Below are 23,862 nucleotides of genomic sequence, written 5' to 3' on the forward strand. Positions count from 1 at the left end.
TGTGACTAGACAGCCCTCAGAATGGGAAAATATTTTTGTAAACTACGCATCAGATAAGGGACTGATAACCAGAATTCACAAGGAACTCAAGCTGCTGTTCTGAAAAAAGACAATCATTCAGAACAGCAGCTTGAGTTCCTTGTGAAGTTGGAAAAAACACTCTCTAAAGATGACATATGAATAGCTAAAAGGCATATGAAAAAATGCTCAACATCCCTCATTGTAAAGGAAATGCAGATCAAAACAACAATGAGATACAACCTAACCCCAGTCAGAATGACTAAGATTAAAAAAAAAAAAAAAAAAAGATAAGTGCTGTGTTGAAAGGAGAACTCTCTTACACTGCTAGTGGGAATGTAAATTGGTCCAGCCACTGTGGAGAACAATCTGGAGATTACTCAAAAATCTACAAATAGAATTACCATATGATCCAGCAATCCCACTCCTTGCTATCTACCCAAAGGACAGAAAAATACTTCATCGGAAAAGTGTTTGCACATTGATGTTTATTGCGGCACTATGCATAATTGCTAAGTCATGGAAACAACCCAAATGCCTATGAACAGATGAATGGATAGAAAAACTGTGGCACATATACTCAACGGAATGCTATTCAGCCATTAATAAACAACAAAACCCTGGTTTTTGACAGGAAGTGGATGAATATGGAAGATTTACTGCTGAGTGAAGCAAGACGGGCTATGAAGGAGAGGCATTGTATGTACCTACTTAATATATATCAAGTGTTCCCACCCTATGACTGAAACTGATTGACTAAAGGATATAGAAACGCAGTATATAGATGTAAATACCAGGTAGAGTGTGTGTGAAAGAGGAGGGTCTGAGGAAGGACATTTAGAAGAAAAATAGGGGGGCCAAGCATGTGGCACAAAGAAATGTGGCACTCATACATATGCACCTGGCATGATTTTCAAGCTGTTGGGTCCAGGACTTGAACTATACAGTTGGCCATGTGGAAGGGATACAGTTGTCTAATGAATTTTTTCTCTTATGTAGTAACACCATACCAAAGAGAAAACATTTCACCAAATACATTTAAAAAAAAAAAAAAGCTTAAAAGATTTTGTCACTGTAAAAAAAATCTTAGTCTCCCCCCTCCCCCGGGTGAGTGCATATTGTTTTGTTATATCAATTCATAATGCTTTTAAATGTTTTTTTTTCTGGTTTCAGTTTTTTTAATGTTTTTATGTTTTTAGTTCTATGCTTAAAAATGAAAAGAATACTTATTCTTTAGCAAGTAATATACATGAAATAGAGGTCAGCTCTATGACCTGCTCACCATTCATAAACTTTAAAATAAATACCAAAAAAGCTATACTTGATGGAGAAACATTGCATTCATAATACTAAAGTAAAATTAGAAAGTCTTATGAAATATTAGTTAATTTGCAATAGCAATAAATGAACATTGACTAAAATAGATTGCATGAAAACCCTTTTAAATGACATAGCATAGAAAAGAATAATAATATCCACTTCGAATGTTGCTGTTTCCTTTTTGTAGATAAATACTTATCAAATGAGATTTGTGTTTTTTAATCAAGAGTTGAACTGTCATTTTAAAGAGGTTTAGGTTTTAGATAAGTTCTCTTTTTATTTATCTAACAGCTCTTTTCAAGCAAGGGCTACTTTAGAGTGTAACAAATAGAAAATGTTCAGACTTTTAAAAATGCTTTTTGTCACAATCAATATACAAAGCATTAAACTCCTGTCAGAAGGAGCATTTATCCCTCTTTGGGAAGAGTCCTCCTGACACTTTCTTAGCCATTTGGTCATTTAGGACGACTTTTGTCCTAGTATTTATTATGCCTAATCCTCACAATAACCTTTTCAAATAGGCATGGACATTTTGTTTATATTTTGCACATGAGAAAAATAGAGTCTCAGAGAGATGAAGTCGATTGTTCCTGGTCACATAGCTAATAAGGTTTGTGTTTCCAGCACAGTCCTGATGCTCTCCAGAGACCACTCCTTCCCTGTCAACTGGATTTCCTCTGTAGGGTAATCTATATAGTAAATTGTATATTAGATACAGAAGCAGAGAGTTCATGGAGTAACAGGAGTCAAGGACAATAAGAGAGAAGAGATGGACAATAACATGAATGAGGAAAAGCAATCAAAATTAAGGGGAGAGGAGAGGGGACAAAGAGGTGGTGTAGTGGTTACAGTGCTGGATTTCCACTTGGCTGACTGCAGTTTGAGTCCTGGACCTGCTGTCTTAAAAATCACACTAGGCATGTGAGCCTGAGTGATCAAGATCTCAGGAGGACAGTGGAGAGAAGGGATTGCAGTGTGGTCATTCCTCACCTTGGGGGGTGATTTCTTCTTTCCTCTCTCCATCTCTGTCTCTCTGGTGAGTGCATGTGCCTTACAGCAAAAATGTGAAAAAGAAAAAGAGGAGAGGAGAGAAGTCAGTAGTCATTGTTGTTTTTTTGTCATTGCCTTATTTCTGGAATCAGTTTCTGATATTGGTTTAGAGATAATCTCTCTCCCAAATCTCAGTGTAAGTAGTTTTGAGTAAGCTGATTCCAATGCAAGCAATATGTGTGAAGCACTCAACCTAGAGTCATGCCAATCACATACTTCATTCACTCAGCCTTCATGCTAGACCAATCAAAACAAGGTAAAATCAATTCAAGAAAACCAAGTCTTTGTGGAACTCTAATCTGCTTTATTGGATGGATTTACAGGTATACGGAAAACTTTTGGGACTTCATTGAGTCTCTGTGAAAGTAGAGCTAACTCAGATGAGGAGGATCAGAGAGATGTCTTTGCGATCTCATTTGACCCCCACATCTTTCTGCATCCAAATCCTGACCTGCCTCTACACCAGCTTATACTTTTCAATTACAGGAATCCTGCTTTTGTGTAAGCCATTTAAAATGTTTATATGTAAATGTCAATGAACAAAGTCTTATTTTGTTGATTTTCTCCATTTATACATCAGAGACGAGTGTCACTCATAGGACAGTGGAGAGCTAGACAGAAACATTTTCTCAGAGACAAACATTCCACTGTATTTTAGAAATCTCTATGCTTACTCGTAACTCCATCCTGGTAGAAATCTTGATAGTGGGAGATTCATTAATAGATCAAAATTCCTTCCCCTGTTTTTGTTTTTGCTATGGAGTATGTGTGCTTTCCAGAGAGAGACAGAGAGCAAGAAGAAAGTGAGAGAATTCTCACTTCATAGGCAGGTTGACCATGCCACAATCCCTTCTTCTCCATTCTCCTCTTGGGATTTTGAGTACACAACCACAAGTGCCCAATGTGTTTTACAAGCTACCAAGTCTATGGCTCAAATATCTGCCCTATCAGATAATTCCTAATATTCCCAAATAAAGTTTCCTCTCAATTGCTATATATTCTGGTTTTTCATAGTAATCATAATTTATGCTTATTTTTCTGGCATAATTACTAATAGTGCCTTTTTTTCTTTCAAAGTAGTTCCTGGTTGCATGACAAATTACATGGTAACACAATTGTTAAAAGTTCACAGCAGCATTAAATCATTACAATATTAATGATAGCAAGCTTTTAATTACTGTCAGCTATATATACCTCAAGTTTATGATATCATTATCTTTTTGTATGTGCATTATAAATTGATACTCTCAAAATATTTCCTATGGCAAAACCTTTAGATTAATGCATTCTTTCAAGATATCAAATATGTGTGGGAACCAGCAGTTAGCGTAAAGGCTATGTCGCTGGACTCCCACGTAGTCGACCGCGGTTCACGTCCCGGACCCAGTGGCTTAAAACTCACGCCGGGCGCGTGTGCGTGCGTGCCCAAGATCCCGAGAGGAGAATGGAGGAGAAGGGATTGCGGCGTGACCATCCCCCCGAGGGGGGGATTTCTCACTTTCTGTCTCTTTGTCTCTCTCTGTCTGGTGAGCGCACGCGCCCTATAGCGAAAACCTCTCCAAAAAAAAAAAAAAAGTGTATAATGAGTCCTGGACCAGGTGGCTTAAAAATTATGCTGGACATGTGTGCATGCATGCCCGAATCCTTAGCGAAGAATGGAGGAGAAGAGATTGGCCATCTATCCACGAGCTGATTTCTTGCTTTCCCTCTCTCTGTCTCTCTCCAGGGAGCACACACGCCTCATGGCAAAAAAAAAGGAAAAAAAAGATATATGTGTGTGTGTGTGTGTGTGTGTTTATATATACATGAGTTGTTTTAGTTTTATCTTTTAAGTTTCTTCCATTTTCTTTTTCTTTTTTTTGGAGAGGTTTTTGCTATAGGGCGCGTGCGATCACCAGAAAGACAGAGAGAGAGAGAGAGACAGAAATCATCCCCTGAGGGGTTGGCCACGCCACAAACCCTTCTTCTCCATTCTCTCTTCAGGATCTTGGGCACATATGCACACATGCCCAGCGTGAGTTTAAGAAACCAGGTCCAGGACTTGAACCGTGGTGAACTACATTGGAGTCCAATGACATAGCCATTTACACCAACTGCTGGTCCCAAGTTTCTTCATTTCTTTTCTGAGCAAGAAAGATAGGAAGAAGGAGGCAGAGAGACAGCACCCCCAGCCGGGCCTTGACACCATTATCCAACCCCACTCTCAGCCAGCCTTGGAATCTGAACACACATACCTGGTATATTTAGAGAAGTGTCCATACATGAACCTGGGACCTTCCACTGTGGGTCAGCCTCACAGAGCATTGTATTTTATCACTGTACCACTGTCGGGCCCCATGTCACAAAATATTTTTTTTTAATTTACTTGTATGTATCATCATTATCCTTTTTAAATTTGATCAGCAAGAAACAGAGACAGAGAGAGAGACAGAAAGTGAGAAAACAAGCCACCACATATGGGACTTGAGCTGCAGTCAGCCATGTGGGAGCTCAGTGCCCTAACCACCACACCACCAACTGGCCACAAAAAAAAATGTAGAGCAATATTCTTTGAGAAAATACATTAAATTTTTTTTTGAGAGATTTTCACTGTAGGGCGCGTGCGCTCCAGACAGACAGAGAGAGACATAGAGACAGAAAGCAAGAAATCACCCCCCCAGGGGGGATGGTCACGCCGCAATCCCTTCTCCTCCATTCTCCTCTCGGGATCTTGGGCACGCACGCACACGTGCCCAGCGTGAGTTTTAAGCCACCGGGTCCGGGACACGAACCGTGGTCGACTACGTGGGAGTCCAGCGACATAGCCATTACACTAACTGCTGGTTCCCAAAATACATTAAATTTTTTAAAAATACTTACATTAGTAATCTAATGCCTGTTTTCAGTTACAAAATATGGGACTTTAATGAGCCTATGAGGAAAAACAAGTAGCTCTACCAAATATGTGTGTTTAATGAGCCTATGAGGAAAAACAAGTAGCTGAAGAATTCTTCTTTAAAATAACATTGGAAGTGTTTCACAAAACGTTGGATGATCCTAATCTTAATGTGTCTTTCTCTCTCTCTCTCTCTCACACACACACACACACACACACACACACACACACTTTTCCAAGCATTCCAGCTGTGCCATTCCAACAAAACTGATTCATCGATCATTGTTCAGTTTTATAAACTCCAACATAGCTAGAGAAACATATACTGTGGTAGACTACACGGGCACTGCAAGTTCTATCTCCTCCTGTATTACCTGATACATCAGAAAAAGAAACAGTGGGTTACTTCTTCCCCCTTTCCTGGCTACAACATTCCCCCTTTTTAAACTGAAAGACCTACATTTGGGGGATTCTGTTAGTCTCAAGCACATTGATGACCTCACTGGTGACATATCACAACAGTGCCAAACATTACATTGTGTCAGCATACTCCCCCTGACCTAAACCAAACAAGATAGAAAAGTTTTGCTTAGGTTTTATTATTACTATTTTTAATTTATGGAATTATCTTTTAACTTTTTTCATAGGGGCATCTGTTCACCAGAGAAAGATGGAGTGAAAGAGAAAGTAAAAAAGCAGCTTCAGCCCCCATAGGGAATGATCACACCACAATTCCTTCTCCATTTCTCCCTCCCTTCTGAGACATGCACACACATGCACTGGCATATTTCTCAAGCCACCAAGTTCAGGACTCCTACTACACCACATGTGAAATCCAGATGCTATAACTATCACACCCCACACTGGACCAGAACTTATTTTTTGTGGCATTAAATAAGAATCTAACTTAATATTTGTATTTAAAATATTGCCAATGGTCCAAATATCATCCACTGAATGATACATTTTTTCCTACAGACGTCAAGACCAAATATATGTAAACATTTGATATTTTGTTCTTGTTGAGTTAGATGAGAATTTTTCCTACATATTTCTTATTTGGTTTTACTTTGCTAGATATTTTATAATTATTTTGTCAATTATAAAAGAAGTCCCATCTGTTATGTATAAAATGTTCATAGTGCCAACCTTATTCATAACAGCTAAAATCTGGAAAACAACCCAAACGTACATCAACTGAAGACACATTCATATGATGTGATATTTTTCCACAATGAGAAGAAACAAATCCCTAATACTCATAAAAACATGAATGGATCTTTAAAATGTTGACTGAAAGAAAACATACAGAGATATACACAGATACACACAGACATACATGCAATGCATGATGTATGTCCAAGAACGGTCAACATTAGTCTATTGTAACAGAATTCAGAATGAACATAAATACATTCTGGATTGGGGATGGAGGTATATAAAAGAGACATGATCAGTGGCATGCTGGTAAATGCAACCTTTCAAAATGTCTATACACACGTATATGTTTATTAAAATTTTACTGATTGAAGACATACATAGCTACATTTACTCATAACATACAATGCATGGGGCACGCTCCATGGACTGGTGGTTCAAGTAGTCAGATCCCACATGACTGACTGACTGCATGGCTAGAACTTCCCTCCCTATTGCTTGAAAAACTCACTGGATGTGTGTGTGTGTGTGTGTGTGTGTGTGTGTACATTCTCAAAAACCTATAGGGTGAAGAAGTGGAGGAAAAGGCATATGGCGTTATCATTTCCTATTGGAGGGTACATTTTCCCCTCTCCGCTGTCTCTTTCTCTCACTCTTTCTCTCCCTGGCATTATGAGTGCACGCATCTTCTGGCAAATTTCTTAGAATCACAATTTACTGATCCTTTACAGTTTCCAGGATTTCCAGTAGTTTCTCCCACAAGTGACATGTTTTTACCTTTCAGTTTGCCTCATGTAGCACTAGGGCCCAGATAGATATACAATATCTCGATCAAGCAAACAAGACAAAATAAGTAAATAACAAATATTGGCTAGTAAACATGGTCAGATCTTTTTCTCTTTTCTGTATTCATACCTTTTGTAACATTACTTTGCAAATCTTCCCACAAAGAGGTACCATCTATTTCCCTCGATGCTTGAATCAGGACTAGCTTTAACGGGCAGACAGAGGCAGAACAGACCATGCTAAGTCTGAACCCATGCTGAAGAGTCTTCGTGTGCTTCTTGCTCTCTCAGGATCTTACTCAGCCACTGTGTGAACAAAGCCAGGCTACTCAGTTCCTCACGTGGAGCAGCTGTTTCAACTGAAGCTGTTTTAGACCAGTTAACCTTAAATAACTTGACAGTGGCAAGAGGCACATAATATGCAGAGCAAAGGTGCCCAAAGCACCTGAGGTACCAGCTCTCTTACTAGAATATTGAGTAAGATGGCACAGAGTAGGAGCTTAGCAAATGCAGGCCGAATGAACGGCTATTACTCTCTTGCTTAATCCTCCATTGACATCAGAATAAAATCCACACTCTATACTGTGAGCTTGTATGATATACAACAGCTTTCTTCTTCCAACTCACTCATCTCATACTACTTTCAGCCATGTGCTTCTGTATTTAATTTTTTTTTTTTTAGTTGAGTAAGATGGCACAGAGTAGGAACTTAGCAAATGCAGACCGAATGAATGGCTATTGCTCTCTTGCTTAATCCTCCATTGACATCAGAATAAAATCCACACTCTATACTGTGAGCTTGTATGATATACAACAGCTTTCTTCTTCCAACTCACTCATCTCATACTACTTTCAGCCATGTGCTTCTGTATTTAATTTTTTTTTTTTTAGGTTTTTGCTATAGGGATCATGCACTTGCCAGAGAGAGACAGTGAGAAGGAAAATGAGAAATTATTCCCCAGGAGGATGGCCATGCCACAGTCCATTCTCCTTCATTCTCCTCCTGGAATTTTAGGCATACATATGTGTCCAGTGTGATTTTCAAGACTCCAGGTCTGGCCCTTGAACTATGGTTGGCTATGTGGGAGTCCAGCACCTTAACTATGCACTACCTACTGGCCTCCCTTTATTCTTCTTTATCTTCTTCCAAATGGCAAGCTCGTTCTCACTGCTGGACTCCATAGTTGCTCACTCTTCCCTTTGTTTGATTGAGACTTTATCATGATCCTATAGCCTCATCTCAAATATAATAAAGGCTTTCCCAGTGACATACCTACTACACACCTCTCACCACCCCTTGGTCACTCACATTTTCTTCTTGAGATATGTTCTTAACACTCATCTTTAATTAAAGCAATCTTATTTGTTTTTTACATAGTGTTTGTTTCCTGTATTGGAATTTTAAGTTCATGAGAAGAAAACATTTTGTTTTTGTCATATTCATTAATATAAAAACTACACTAGGCACTTGGTCCAGGAAAGGGCACATAGTAACATAATTATATAACAGGTAAAAAGAACAAACAGTTCTTTAATTAATTATTTCCTGGATTAATTATAGCTATAACTTGTAACATCAAAGAATGTTTCCATAACTTCAGCTTTTATGTTTACTCCCTCCTAACCATCTATACACACTGCATTAAAGAAATGAAATCAACACCCCGCCCCCCTTAGGGCAAGGTAGAACTAGAGCAGATGAAGGAGGTCAGTTTTGTATGATCAGAAGTGGTTGACCAAGTGGCAACTGCTTAGCAGAACAAAAAGATGCAATTTTGTTGTCATGTGGGAAGATAGAAAAAAGAAAACCAATTTGTGCAGAAGAATCCCTTAAAAGCTTCATATTTGGAGGTGCCAGACACCTTTGAAGGGTTTTGTGTGTGTGTGTGTGTGTGTGTGTGTGTGTGTGTGTGTGTGTACATACTTGTCGACAGTGAAAGAAAAGAAAGGAGTTAGAAAAGGAGTATTCATTAACTATCAGCATAAAGTATAAGTAGTAGTTGGAACCTCAAATATCCTATCCAACTTCATACCTCAGGAACACATACATACACACGTACACACTCACTATCTGAGCAAAGTTCACATTACTCATCTACAGTGCTGAAGCAAAGAGTCTCTGGATTTTGGGACTCTGAGTACAGCAGAGAGTAAGAGCATTTATTGATCAAGGGTATATGCTAACATGAGAATCCCTGAGTCTGTCTCATTGACTTTCAAATGCTGAGTTAGAATTATTTCCCAAAGAGCAAGGATTAGAGTTCTCTTTGAAAAATCTGAATGGCCTAAGAGAAAATAACTACAAATACAGAGATTTGCCAGCCCCACCAATGAATGATGAAATTCTTTATCAAATCAACCTATGCTAAGTCCCATCAGTTAATAAGGCTGGAGCCCAGCCCACAGAGTTTCTAATCAGCTTTTTAATATCTCACACTTACATGTGAACTGGAGCCAATAAATAATCAACATTTGAGCAAAGCTTCTAGCTTATGTGACAGGTTGAATAAACAAGAATAATCTCAGAAGAGATTACTATGAAGCTGAGAATAAAAAGAATTCTTTAATTCTATAATTATTTTTTTCAGATGGATACTAACTAGATCATTGAAAAGAACAGAATAATTGGGGGAAAAAAAGACTACATCTAGGCCATAAGAAACAACTCTTGGGGCTAGCCAGGTGGAGTGGTGGTGAAGGCAGTTTGATCCCACATTGCTGGCTATTCTATTGAGTCCTGGACCCAGCAGCTTGGAGAACACAGTGAGAAAGTGTGTGTGTGTGTGTGTGTGTGTGTGTGTGTGTGTGTGTGTGTGCACGCGTGCACACATGTGCCTCTAAACCCAAAAGAATGAAAGAAGGAACTGTGTGTGGCATGGTCATTACTCCTGGGGAATGCTTTCTCTCTCTCTCCCCTGCCAGTACATGTACCCTATAGCAAACTAAAAAAGAAAAAAAAATTGACTCTTGATAAAATAATATTGAAAAATGACAATAATAATTTATAACAATTCTAAAAAATGTATTAAAATTTTGGAAGATAGAGTTTGAGAAATTTCTTAAAATGTAGAACAGAAAGAAAGAGGTAAGTGAAAAAGAGAGAAATACAAGATCTTAGAAGGTTAGACCTGGAGGTCCACCCATCCAAATAATGCAAGTAAATAAATAGAAAATGGAATGACAGAAATGATGGGCAAGAAAGTATCATAAAACTTTTCAGCACTGAAAAATGTGTTTTCAGATTTTAAAATAATTAGCTTGATTTAGTTACTCCACAATGTATAAATATTTCAAGAGGGAAGATATGTGATAAATAAAGATGATAAACACAAGAAACTAATGGTAAGGTTTCAAAACATCAATGAACACATACTCAAATTTCTAGAGAGGTAAAAGAAGTCAGGAATCACAATGTCATAAGACTTATCAACAAAAACATTGAAAACTAAGAGAAAATGGGTAAATGCTTTAAAATTTGGGGGTGACTATATTTACATGCCAATTCAAACAATAAAGTCATTTGCATAGATTCAGATCAGAAAGTACACTCATAGTGCATCCTTTCTCAGAAAACCACTTGAGGATCTTGTCCAACAAAATGAGGACAATCTGATATTTCAATTGTTTATATTTTCAAACTGGGGACATTGAGGGATCCTGCCAAGGCAACTTATCCTACCCATTATACTTTTACATTCTAAAGCCTGCTCAGATTTGTTATTTTTCAAATTATGATAAACAACATCCTATCATTAATAATTTTCCTTATCAACATTTTAAACCTCCTGTGATGCAATGGCCCCATTTCAATTATATCTGACATACTTCAATTTTTAATAAAACTGTAATTCTTATTCTTTCCAACACAATACCTTAATAAATTATTTCTTGTAAGTTTTAATGATTAGCTAAGCTCATGAGCATTAAATATAAATTACATTACAAGGTACAAAAGCAGATAATAATTAGAATCAAAAGAAAAGGCCCAAAGGGCAATTGAGCAGTATTATATTTTCCTTCCGTACTGAGTTTATCATTTTTTTATTCTTTCTAGAACTGATATAATTGAGGTCAGAGGCTATAGAAATAAAAAGTCTCTTAATCATATAGGTGTTCTCCCCAAATTCCTCTGTTGAGCCACTGTAACAAGATGAATGGAGTGAAAAGCAATTCAATTATTGTGTTGAAGAGTAGGGGTTTGAGAAGGAGGCTAATGATTGGGTAGTTCCAGTGCTGCCCCATGACTGAGTCCTGGTGGGTTCATACATAGGAAATGAAGCAGGCAATGTCCTGTAGGGATCATAAGCATGTTCTCCTGCCCTTTGCTAGGTTGTGATACAGCTAGAAGAATCCCACCAGAAAGGCCTCTGGAGTTGGAACCTCCAAACCATGACTGAATAAAACTATTTTTATGAGGCACCTAGTTTCAAGTATTTCTTGTGATTTGCCGTAGAACAGACTATAACTTTAAGTTATTGTCCTTGAAAATTTTTACAATATCAAGTTATATCCACTGCAGTTAAAAAGCACATTATTCTATCATATGGAAGAGGCATCTGGCTGTTCAGATAGCAAAAGATAGATGTAAGACACTATTTTTTTAAAAAATACTTAATTTATCTGTATTTATTTATTTATTTTAATTTGACAAGAGAGGGGCAGAGTGAGAGAGTGAAGGAAAGTGGTAAAGCAAGCCTCAGGGGTTTGGGTTTAGGTTTGGGACTCAAACTGCAGTTGGCCTTGTGGGAATCCAGTGCCCTTAACTACCATGCCACCTATGGGCCCTAAGGTATTATTTTTTTCTCAATTACCTAACAAAATTATTCAAACATAAAACTATAGATAATTTATATCATTTAGAAGGAAATAACATAATAGGCATAAATTAAATAAATAGATACTCATAGTCTACTATTTGAGAAGAGACTTGAGGCCAGCAAGTAGCATGGTGGTTAAGGTGTGGACTTCCACATGGCCGACTGTGATTCGAGTCCTGGACCTGGTGGCTTGTTTTCTCACTCTCTCTCTTTCTATCTGTCTCTATTAAGCATATGTTCCCTATGACAAATTAAAAATAACAATAATAAATGAAACAATTCTTGGGGAAAAAAAAGATCTGAAATAGGTTTCAACAAGAAATGTGTACTGTTTTACATGTGTAGGTGGAAATATATTTAAAAGAAAATATAGAAAAGAAAAAAAATACGAAGTAAGTTGTCAGTTTACTAAGTATATTTCCTACTTTCACTTGTTTCCAATTTGTCAGAGGGAGTGTGGAATCACCAAAGACAGAGAAAGAAAGAGACAATGAGAAAGCATCCCCATAGAGAACAGCTTCACTGCAATCCCTTCTCCAGTTCTTCTGTTGGAATTTTGGGTATGCACACTCATGCATCTGGCATGTTTTTCAAACTGTTAAATCCAGGACTCAAATCGTAGATTTGGCCATGTGGGATCAAGAAATTTCAACCACCTCACCACTGGCTGGCCCAGAGCATTTAAGTTTTACTTGTTTGGACAATATAAAGGTAGTTCTGTCAGTTTTGCTAGGTTGACTGAATAAGATTGTCATGTCATTCTTTTTGTAAATATAATTATGTAATTTGAAAGAACTATATGATTCTGACCAATTATATAATTCTAACCAATTTTGTAAATATAATTATATAATTTGAAATAATTATATAATTCTAACCGATCATATAATTCTAACCAATGCAATAGAAAATTATGTGTATGTGTGTGTATATATCAATATGGACAAAGGTGTATATGATCCAATTTCATACTGTAACCATATCAATATTATAGCATGTTTTTCTCAATCTTAGATACATGATGCTTAATGAGGGAGATCTTAACATTTCCTAATATGAGGACTCAGATATAATATTACATTTAAATATCAGTAGGAGCTATTTTATTATTTAATTTATAAATAATTTTCACACTTTATAATATTTAATATCAAAATTCTTGGAATAATGGTGAATTAGCTTATTTAAAAAGTAAAATTTGTTAGAGAAAAACTTCTGAAAAAACTTTTGGAAAAAAAATCTTGTTGAAAATTATTTTCTGGTATGCTATACAAAATAGTGTAATATATAAGTTTTTAGAAAAAAGTACAAACAGGAACCAGCAGTTGACATAACGGCTATGTTGCTGGACTCCCATGTAGTTGACTGTGACTCGAGTCCTGGACCCGGTGTGTCTGGGCTCAGGTTACTGAGCTATATTTCACCATATTTCAAAAGGCGACCATCAAGATGTTCATTAGGGCTGTTGTCTCATCTGAAGGTTTGCCTGGAGATGGGCTTCCATATTTACATATACAACTATAGACAGGATCCATTTCCTCCAGGTCTGTGGGGCTGTGGACATCAGTTTCTCTCTTTTTAAGTGAAGAATCTCTCAATTTCATACATTTGGGACTTAACAACATGCCAACTGGCTTTCCCATAGCAGATGTGTGAGTGAAAAAGATGGAGTACTGCATTAGGAAGTTACGGATTTCTTGTAACTTAATGTCAGAAGCAACAACTCTTCACTTTTCCACATCCCATTTGAAGTGATCACTAGGTCCAACACATACACAATGGGACAATTGTACGAGAGTGGTAATCCCAGGCTGCGAAAAACCATTGAAGATCCTCTTAGAGACTGCCTAACATGTTCTGTTTGTACTTTTTTCTTCTTTTGTAGGTTTTTGCTATAGGGTGCATGTGTTCACCAGAAAGACAGAGAGAGACAGAGAAATAGAAAGCAAGAAATTACGAAATTACTCCCTAAGGGGGATGGCCATGCCATAATTCCTTCTCTGGGGATCTTGGCACTCTACACACAAGTTCCCAGCAAGAGTTTTAAGCCCCAGGGAACAACCAACGACTACGTGAGAGTCCAGTGATGTAACCATTTCTCCATCCATTGGTCCCAATGTTTGGTATTTTAAACCAGTATATTTTGGGATGGTTTGTTACTTAGAAATTAGAGCTTAAGTGTTTGAAGAAAATATTTTCTTTTGTGATTTCCTTTATATGTAGGAAATTATTAATAGTCTGCATAATTACAATGATAAAAATACAACATTTAAAAATCCCCTATATATAATAGTATTTATACTGTGGTGATACACTTAAATAGCCTCAAATTGTTATAAGAAAACTGGATTTTAAATCATCAGCTTGTTTAGATATAAAATCTGTTTTAGTTGTTATCAACAGCGTTTTGTCTAATATTGGGCAATAATTCTCTGCATGTCAACTGCAAAGCTATTGATATTTTGACCACATAGGAAGTAGATGATTTATTGATAAATTAGTTGCTTTTCAGAGAATAACTTAAAAATATTATTTTAGAGCCATAAGATACATAAACATAACTTGCAGTAAAATTCCATATCATCAATATCTCTTTTATTACATAATTATCATAATTACAATAAAAATAAATTGCTTTCATAAAATGCACTAGTTCAATTTTTATTTTGCTCAAACATCTCTTTTTAACCATTTCTTCTTGTAGACAACTACTATATTTTCTATCCTCTTATTCCCCCAACCCCAGATATGTAAATCATAAAAACAGAGTGAAGAGAGAAAAAGTATGGTTTAAAAATCTACTATGCTCACTTCATGTCTACATCAGCAATTTACAACATGTAAAGAACTGAGATGAGTAAACAACATTAGGATGTTTAAATCTAAACATTACTGTTAAATCAGTCCTGTGATTTTCGAACTCTATGCAAAATGGAATTTTTTTCCATGCTGTGTGCTTCATAAGGTAATCATTAGAATTCTCACTTTTTCAGGAGAAACTACATTAAAGAATGAGGTGTGGTTGTGTACCATAGGTAGTGGACACAGCTCTGGGTTTGGTTCATGGGTCTACCTCAACATGCCTGCATGCAGAAACACTCTCTAGAGATGACATACAAATAGCTAAAAGGCTTATGAAAAAATGCTCAACATCCCTCATCATAAGGGAAATGCAGATCAAAACAACAATGAGGTACCACCTAACCCCAGTCAGAATGTCTAAGATTAAAAAACCAAAAGATGCTGCTAAATGTTGGCGGGGGTGTGGTGAAAGGGGAACTCTTTTCGGAGAGGTTTTTCTTCTTTGTGCTATAGGGCGCGCGCACTCACCAGACAGACAGACAGAAAGTGAGAAATCACCCCCAGGAGGGGATGGGCACGCCGCAATCCCTTCTCGCACGCCACAATCCCTTCTCCTCTGCCGCAATCCCTTCTCCTCCGTTCTCCTCTCCTGAGTTTTAAGCCACCGGGTTCAGGACGTGACCCGTGGTCGACTACGTGGGAGTCCAGTGACATAGCCATTATGCTAACTGCTGGTCCCGAAAGGGGAACTCTTTTGCACTGCTGGTGGGAATGTAAATTGATCCAACCACTGTTGGGAACATTTTGGAGATTCCTCAAAAACCTACAAATAGAACTACCATATGATGCAACGATCTCACTCCTTGGTATCTACCCAAAGGACAGAAGAATCCTTCATTGGAAAAGGGCTTGCACATCGATGTTTATTGCGGCATTATTCACAATTGCTAAGTCATGGAACCAACCCAAATGCCCCCATACGGATGAATGGATTGAAAAACTGGTACACATATTCTATGGAATACTATTCAGCCATAAAAACCAACAAAACCCTGACTTTTGACAGAAAGTGGAAGTATGGAAAACTTACTGCTGAGTGAAGCAAGCCAGGCTATGAAGGAGAGATATTGTATGTCCCCACTTAATATATACCAGGTGCCTGCACTCTATGACCGAAACTGATTGACTAAAAGAGATACAAACACAAGAGATGGGTGTAAATGCCAGATGTGGTGTGTGTGGAGGAGTGGGGCCTAGGGAAGTTCATTTGGAGGAGGGATACAGAGGAAGACCATTGACGGGACAGGGAGGTGTGGTGTTATCTGTTGAAAATATTTTGATCAACTGGACTGGGGAGAAATGTTCCCATATTGAAATGTTCACTTTGTATGCTAAACAATATGACTGAATGTATATAAAAATAATTTAAAAAATAATAAAAAATACTATGCTAAAAAAAAAAGAAAAGAAAGAGTGAGGTGTGGCTGTGTAGCATAGGTAGTGGACATAGCTCTGGGTTTGCTTCATGGGTCTACCTCAACATGCCTGGCATGCAGAAATCCTGGCTGGCTGCATGGCTAGGAGGAGCATTACAGTATGAAGACCCTTTTGAGGTGGCACTCTTAGTCAATAAAAATAAAAGCGGGGAGAGAATGATAGTGCTATGTTTCCCTACCAATAGTAAAGATAATGTATATTGTTATTCATAGTGATTGTGACAAAATGGGAATCAAAAGGATAAAAGAATATGGATTAAGTTGATATTAAAATGAAACTAAGTACAATAGCTCAGTCTTAGCCATCCTATATTTCCTATAGATTAGGTTGACGGCTCTGTTGGAGAAGAGATGAGTAGGCAGAAGTGGCTTCATTAATATTTACATGTAGTCCTTCTACATACACCTGTACCTCCCCTGTGAACACCCATATATACACACATATACCAGAATCAGATCTATCACAAGTAGAATGAAAGAACTCTAATATAGGTCAAAGGTGAAATCAACCTAGTATAATAGGATTCTACAATCTAGAACTTGTTAATAACTAAATTCTTCTAACTCTTCTTTGACACAAAGCAAAATTACAACGATACTGTTCCTTTTGTCTCAAACTTTTTTTATAAAAGCAGAGACGTTCCTATTTCAGATTTAGATAAAAATGTATCACACACATCGCATACATATAGAATACTAATAAGTTATGACAAAGAATGAAATCCTTTGAGATTAAATGGGAGAGAATGGAGTATATTACATTAAATGAAATAAGCCAGGAAAAAAGGAAAATACAATATGTTCTCATTCATATGATGAAATAAAAAAAAAAATGACCTCGTATAAGTAGAGTTGAAGAATGACTACTAGAAGGTGGGAAGGTTGGGACCACTGATAGAGGACAGAGTGATGCTCGTTAATAGAAACAGAATTACGGATTGTTAAGAACAATTTGTAGTGCTATAAAATAGAGTAGGGTGAATACAGTTAACGGTAATTTACTGAATATTTCAAAATAACAAAGAGAATTTCAAATATTCCTAGCACAAAGTAATTACAAAATACTTGAGATGATGGGCATACTAACTATCCCGGTCGAATCACTACATACTGTATTATTGTACAGAAAAATCACATTTTACTCCACAAATATATACAACTGTTATATACTAATAAAACATAAAAATTAGGGGCCAGCAAGAGGTGTAAACATGGTTCGAGTCCCAGACTCAAGGGCTGAACATCATGCCAGGATGTGTGTGCACATGTACCCAAGATACCAAGAGGAGAATAGAGGAGATGGGACTGTGGAGTGATCATCTTGCTGGGGGGTTACTTCTTACTTTTCCTCTTTCTGTCTCTGTTTCTTTCTGGTGAACACATACATCCTATGACAAAAACCTTAAAATAAATAATTAAAAATTAAAAGGGTCAAATTAAAATATTCTTTAATGAGTAACATAGAAGCAATAGGTGATGGGTTGGGTAAGGCAGCTGTATCCCACATGGTTGACTGTGCTGTTTGATTCCCAGGCCCAGAGACTTGAAAAATACACCAAGGGGACCAGCAGATGGCGTAATGCTTATGTTGTTGAACTCTCACATAGTCAACAGCGTTTCAAGTCCCAGACCAGGCAGCTTAAAACTCACACTGGGATAAAGTGCATGTGTGCTGTGGAGTTTGAATATTTTTATTTAAATCATGTTTCCAGTAGATGCTCTGATACACATTAGGCTCTCATAAATGGTGACTATTACTACAACTCTAATTGAATAAGCACTTTCTTGCTCTGATTGTACTGTAAAATGTCTTTTAGAAAAATGATTTGATTCAGACAAATTGGAAGGGATGTTGGAATGACTGTCTATAGAAGTATTCCCTGGGATGTAGTTCAGGGGAAACTGAGTAGAACCAGACACTTTCCTGAATTTATACCTTTTGCCATCATAATAGAAGAAGCTTAATTTCTAATTGCTCGGTTAATGAGGCAAGCAACAGAAAGTGTGTTTAATGAGAAATACTAATTTTCAAGTATTGAGCAATTTGTGCCTTATTAAACATCAATAGAAATGCCTATATTCCTAATCAAAAGAAATATCCTAAAAAGAAACCAAATTCTCCCACAAATTAAGTTGCAATTTCACATTTCAAAAGCAACATTAATTTCATATTTTTAAATAACACCAAATTTTAAAAGGTGACTGACTTTTGTATTGAACATACCTACTTTCATGTAAATAAAAAACACGGATTTGATGCAAAATGTTAGCTACATATACACATCAATATTACATTTTGTTGAGAGAACTAGTAAACTAGAACATATTGATAGTGATTTTAAAATATACATGATTTTGATAAGTAAACTACTATTGAAATAATTTTAAAATTTATGCAGAAATCAGAAAACTTAGTAAAACAAAGTAATATAGTACTTATGTTTAAAAGTTCTGTGTACACTTTGCTGGATCTCATTTTGCCATAGTACTAGAAAGAATTTGGGCTTAAAAATAGCACATGAAATGCATTACTATTTGATACATTTTTAAAACTTGTTTAAAAAGCATACATTTGTAGTATGCATTACTGGCACACATGCAGACTATAGCAGTTAAACATTCCTTTTTTTTCTTTATTCATAACAGGTTGTGTATGTATGCACATGAGAGACTGACAGTGAAGGAGAGAGACAGGAGCTTCTCACAGGGTCTAGTCATGCCCTGGTCACCTTCCTCTAGCCACCCAGCCCACGGGATTTGGGGCACATGAGTGCTACATATAGTTCAGCCTGACTAGCTGAGGATTTGAACTCAGGTTACCACATGGGATCCAGCTTTTCTTAAGCAGAGCTTTATAGCTGTTCTAAGGACCAAACGTCAATGAAACATTTACCTCTCAAAACCCATTTTTATTTAATATTAGAGAAGTTTGAAACGTTGCCTGTTGTGTCAACCCTCTGTAGCATAGTGGTTTAACCCTGCGCCTAGTGAGCTAGAACCCACATGGCCAACTGTGGTCCTAGTCCTAGCCCTGGTGACTTGGAAAACATGCTGGGCAAGTACATAAGTGAGGATTTCAAAATCCTAATGAAATGGAGGGAAAAGTCTTGGAGCATGATCACATCCCATTGGGGTGGTTTACTCTCTATGTAAATTTCCCTCTGGTAATTAAAAAAAAATTTGCTTGTTAGAAAATTCTCTACATAGACATCTATTACAAAAGTAGATATATAAGACAATATATTGCTATGTACAGAGGTTTTTAAACCTCTAGGATTTCTGTATTGGAAAAAAAGCCAGCTACTTCTCTTTATTAGAAGATAGATAATATAAGCTAGTTTTCAGTTCTAGTTCAAAGAACGTGAGCATTTTTATTGACTATGCATATTTCAAGTTACTATTTTATGAAGTAACTTTTATTTGCAAAGGACACAAAGAGTTCTAGACTATGAAGGCTATTTGAATCTTTTTATTTCAAAAATGTAAAAGTTGTATTTTGGGGACCAGTAGTTGGCGTAATGGCTATGTCGCTGGACTCCCATGTAGTCCACTGTGGTTCGAGTCCCAGACCCAGTGGCTTAAACTCATACCAGGTACCTGTGCATGCATGCCCAAGATCCCGAGAGGAAAATGGAGAAGGGATTGCAGCATAGCCATCCTCCATGGGGGGTTGTTTCTCACTTTCTGTCTCTGTCTCTCTTTCTGGCAAGTGCACATGCCCTATAGCAAAATCCTCTCCAAAGGGGAAAAAAATTGTATTTTGGAGAAGTTAAATTACTTGACTGAAGTCACTCATCCTATCTATAGTATTTCAGTATATTATCATTATTTTTTTATCAGTACAATTATCTCTTCCTCAACCCAAGCAGATAGAATGAAACTTGATATTGTATATTTCCTTATATAAATATCAAGCAGAAATTATCATAGTTAGAAACCTTAAGAAGAACCAACTTGGATGAATAGGTCAAACTTAGTATTTTTTTTCTGTGTATTGTTTATTTTCAACAAGAAAATGGAAAGGCTTTTGTAGGTTAAATGAATTCTGTCTACCTTTAAGGAATATTATCAACATATTGGAATTTTAAGAAATAGCAATGAAGCATAATGAAAATTTATACAAACTATTTAATATCTATTGATATTCAGGAAACATAATGTCCAATAGGCAACCTGAACTTTTTTTCAGATTAAAATGAAAACACTTAATAATTTAGCTTCATGTTACCATGTTGAATACATAAAAATAAAAAAGCAAATTTTTTCATGACTTAAAAATAAATGCATAACTTTCTGTGTGTCAAGTTGATTATGTAAAAAAAAAAAGATAAAAGTACTTTTTGTACTGAAATAGGATTTATCTCATAAATAAGCTCTAGATATAAGATTTGATATATTACAATTTCCGAAAAGACCATAACCCATATTAAAAAAAAATAAATGCTAGTTAGTTAAGAAAGCAAAGTAATATTCTGAAATAAAAGATGGTTTAACGCTGAAACCACTGACCTTGAGTTAGACAATGATACCCATTAACAGGAACATTAAAGTCTCATTTATTAAATGGAAATTACATGTCTAGAGTACTTAGAGCACAGGAGAATGTGTACTTATTTCAATTTTTTATGTAGTTTATTCATAATGGAGTGCTCATGTGTACACACATGAGACCGAGAAAGAGAGAGAAGCGCTTTCCACAGGCTGTCCTTTGGTGATCCCCTTCTCCGGCCCTCCATCTTGTCAGGATGTTGGGTTCATGAACTCCAGGTGTGTTTTCAGAATGCCCAGGAGATCCAAACCCGTAGCTGCCCAAGTAGCTCCCAGCACTGCAGTCTAACGTGCTACTGACCATGCCACCAAACAGGGTCATGGCTTTATTTCCATTACATCTTTAATTCCTGAATCTTTTTCTTTAGTTAATACCACTAATTTGTACTTAAAATGCATGAACTAATGGGTGCTACTGACCATGCCACCAAACAGGGCCATGGCTTTATTTCCATTACATCTTTAATTTCCTGAATCATTTTCTTTAGTTAATATTACTAATTTGTACTTAAAATGCATGAACTAATGTGAAATGTACGTACTCTATTACAGATTCCAAACAAGCTTTGGAATTTCACCATCCTATTTTTATTTTTCAGTTTTGCCAGAGGGTGTGCATGCTTGTGGTACGGAGACAGAGTACGAGAGTGAAAAAGCTCCCCACCACCACTGTGGGGAGCAGTCATGCTGCAATCCCTTCTCGTCTCTCCCACTTTTCAGGATTTCAAGCATGCCCATACAAAGTAGGAGTGGTTTTTCAAGCTGCTGGGTCTGGGAATCAAACTGTACAGTTGGCCATATCAGATCCAGTCACATTAACCACCACGACTCCCATCATCCTATTTTTATTTAGTCGATGATTGTGGACCTTCTACCCCAGAAGAGGCCACGAGAGATGTATGACTCTTGTTTTGTTTTTTTTTTTTTTTTTTTTTTTTTGAGAGGTTTTTGTGATAGGGTGCGTGCGCTCGCCAGACAGAGAAAGAGACATAGAGACAGAAAGCGAGAAATCCCCCCCCAGGGGGGATGGTCACACCACAATCCCTTCTTCTCCATTCTCCTCTCAGGATCTTGGGCACGCACGCACACGCACCCAGCGTGAGTTTTAAGCCACCGGGTCCAGGACACGAACTGCGGTCGACTACGTGGGAGTCCAGCAACATAGCCATTACGCTAACTGCTGGTTCCCTGGCTCTTGTGTCTGAATATATTCACATTTGTGACATCTACAGATGTCTTTGACAGTGAAGAGTACATTCTTAGTTGTTTATGCAAATGATTTATCCCTGCTCTTTATCATTAGAAATCCTGCAGTGAATTCTCTTGAATTTTTTGGTAATTCCTTCTCCTACTCCATCTTGAAAATCAAGGTAAATCTTTTCTTTATAGTTTCAGTACAGTTAATTCAAGCCTCAGTAGTGCAATACATAGTGCCCAGGTATGGCAAAATAAATATAATTGAATGTATTTTGATTACAGTTCTAAAAAGAAAATAGATCTGTCTAGCATTAATTTATGGGTTAGGTGTTCTATGTTGGTTTGTTTGTTCCTGTTAAAATGGTCTCTGAATAAATAAAGGCCACAATAAGCTCTGAAAGAAGAACTCTAAAATTGACTTAGCTGGTGGAAAAATTCACTTACACTTAACAATTCCAAAATCTTCTTTTCTATATTTCTATAAAAAAGTGTCCATCTGACATTAATAAAATCCAAGTTCCTTTGATCTTTATGAATTGTCATTAAACATATCACCGCAGCATGTCAATTGTCACATAAAATTCAGGCTACCTCAAGCGCAGATGTTTCATTGAGTTGGTTCTACTGGGCAGTTTGGCCAGGTCCGGCTCTCACTAAATAATCATGCCCACCTTAAACCTTACACATACCACACCAGAGTAAGTGATGCGAAAAGGACTATCTAACAGAAACTGTTAGGAATCATAAGCATAACTGACTATGTAAAAAAGACATAGAGATACAAATAGATAAAATAATAATTAAAAGGATAATCAGAAAAAAACTAAAATGTTTTTGATGATTCTTTTTGGTTATCTTTTTTTTTTTAAGGCTTCTGCTATAGGGCACATGCACTCACCATAAAGAAAGAGTGAAAGAGAGAGAAAGAGAGAGAGAGAGAGAGGAAAAGTGAGAAATATCCCCCCCGCCCCGACCCCGACAGAATGGCCATGCTGTAGTCCCTTCTCCTCCATTTTTCTCCTGGCATTTCAGGCATGCACTCACACAAACCAACATGATTTTTTAAGCCAATGGGTCTGGGATTCTAATCCCGATCAACCCTATAGGAGTCCAGCACCTTAACCACTACACCATCTGCTGACCCCTTATCTTTCTTGAAAATGTTTCCAATTTATTAAGATATTTTGTCTCAAAAAGAATGTCATGTTTTCTAGGTTGCTCATTAAGAGTGGAAAACTTAAGTATTTAATCTAGAATGGTAAGGGTATATTGTACATAAACATATGCACAATGATCAACCCTGTAGGAGTCCAGCACCTTAACCACTACACCATCTGCTGACCCCTTATCTTTCTTGAAAATGTTTCCAATTTATTAAGATATTTTGTCTCAAAAAGAATGTCATGTTTTCTAGGTTGCTCATTAAGAGTGGAAAACTTAAGTATTTAATCTAGAATGGTAAGGGTATATTGTACATAAACATATGCACAACATATGTTATTCCATGAAATAAACAAATGTAAATGATGATGCATGAATATTTATATAAAATGTATAGTAAAAGATAAGCCTAACCTACTATGTAGGTAACAAAATGAGCAAAGAGACTTTCTGAGGGACATAGATATCCTTAGCCTACAGACAACAGGAGAGAGATCCTTTAATGCCACCTGTAAGGTGTGTGAGCTTTTATAATATATTGAGCAACTAAGGACACTACCAGTCGTTTTTCTATGTACTCCATATAAGTACTCTTAGTCACTCTTTTAGGAATGAATAAAATTGAAATTCATGTT

The sequence above is a fragment of the Tupaia chinensis genome, unplaced genomic scaffold (genome assembly GCF_000334495.1).
Source record: "Tupaia chinensis unplaced genomic scaffold, TupChi_1.0 Scaffold000118_1, whole genome shotgun sequence".
NCBI classification, from domain to species: domain Eukaryota; kingdom Metazoa; phylum Chordata; class Mammalia; order Scandentia; family Tupaiidae; genus Tupaia; species Tupaia belangeri.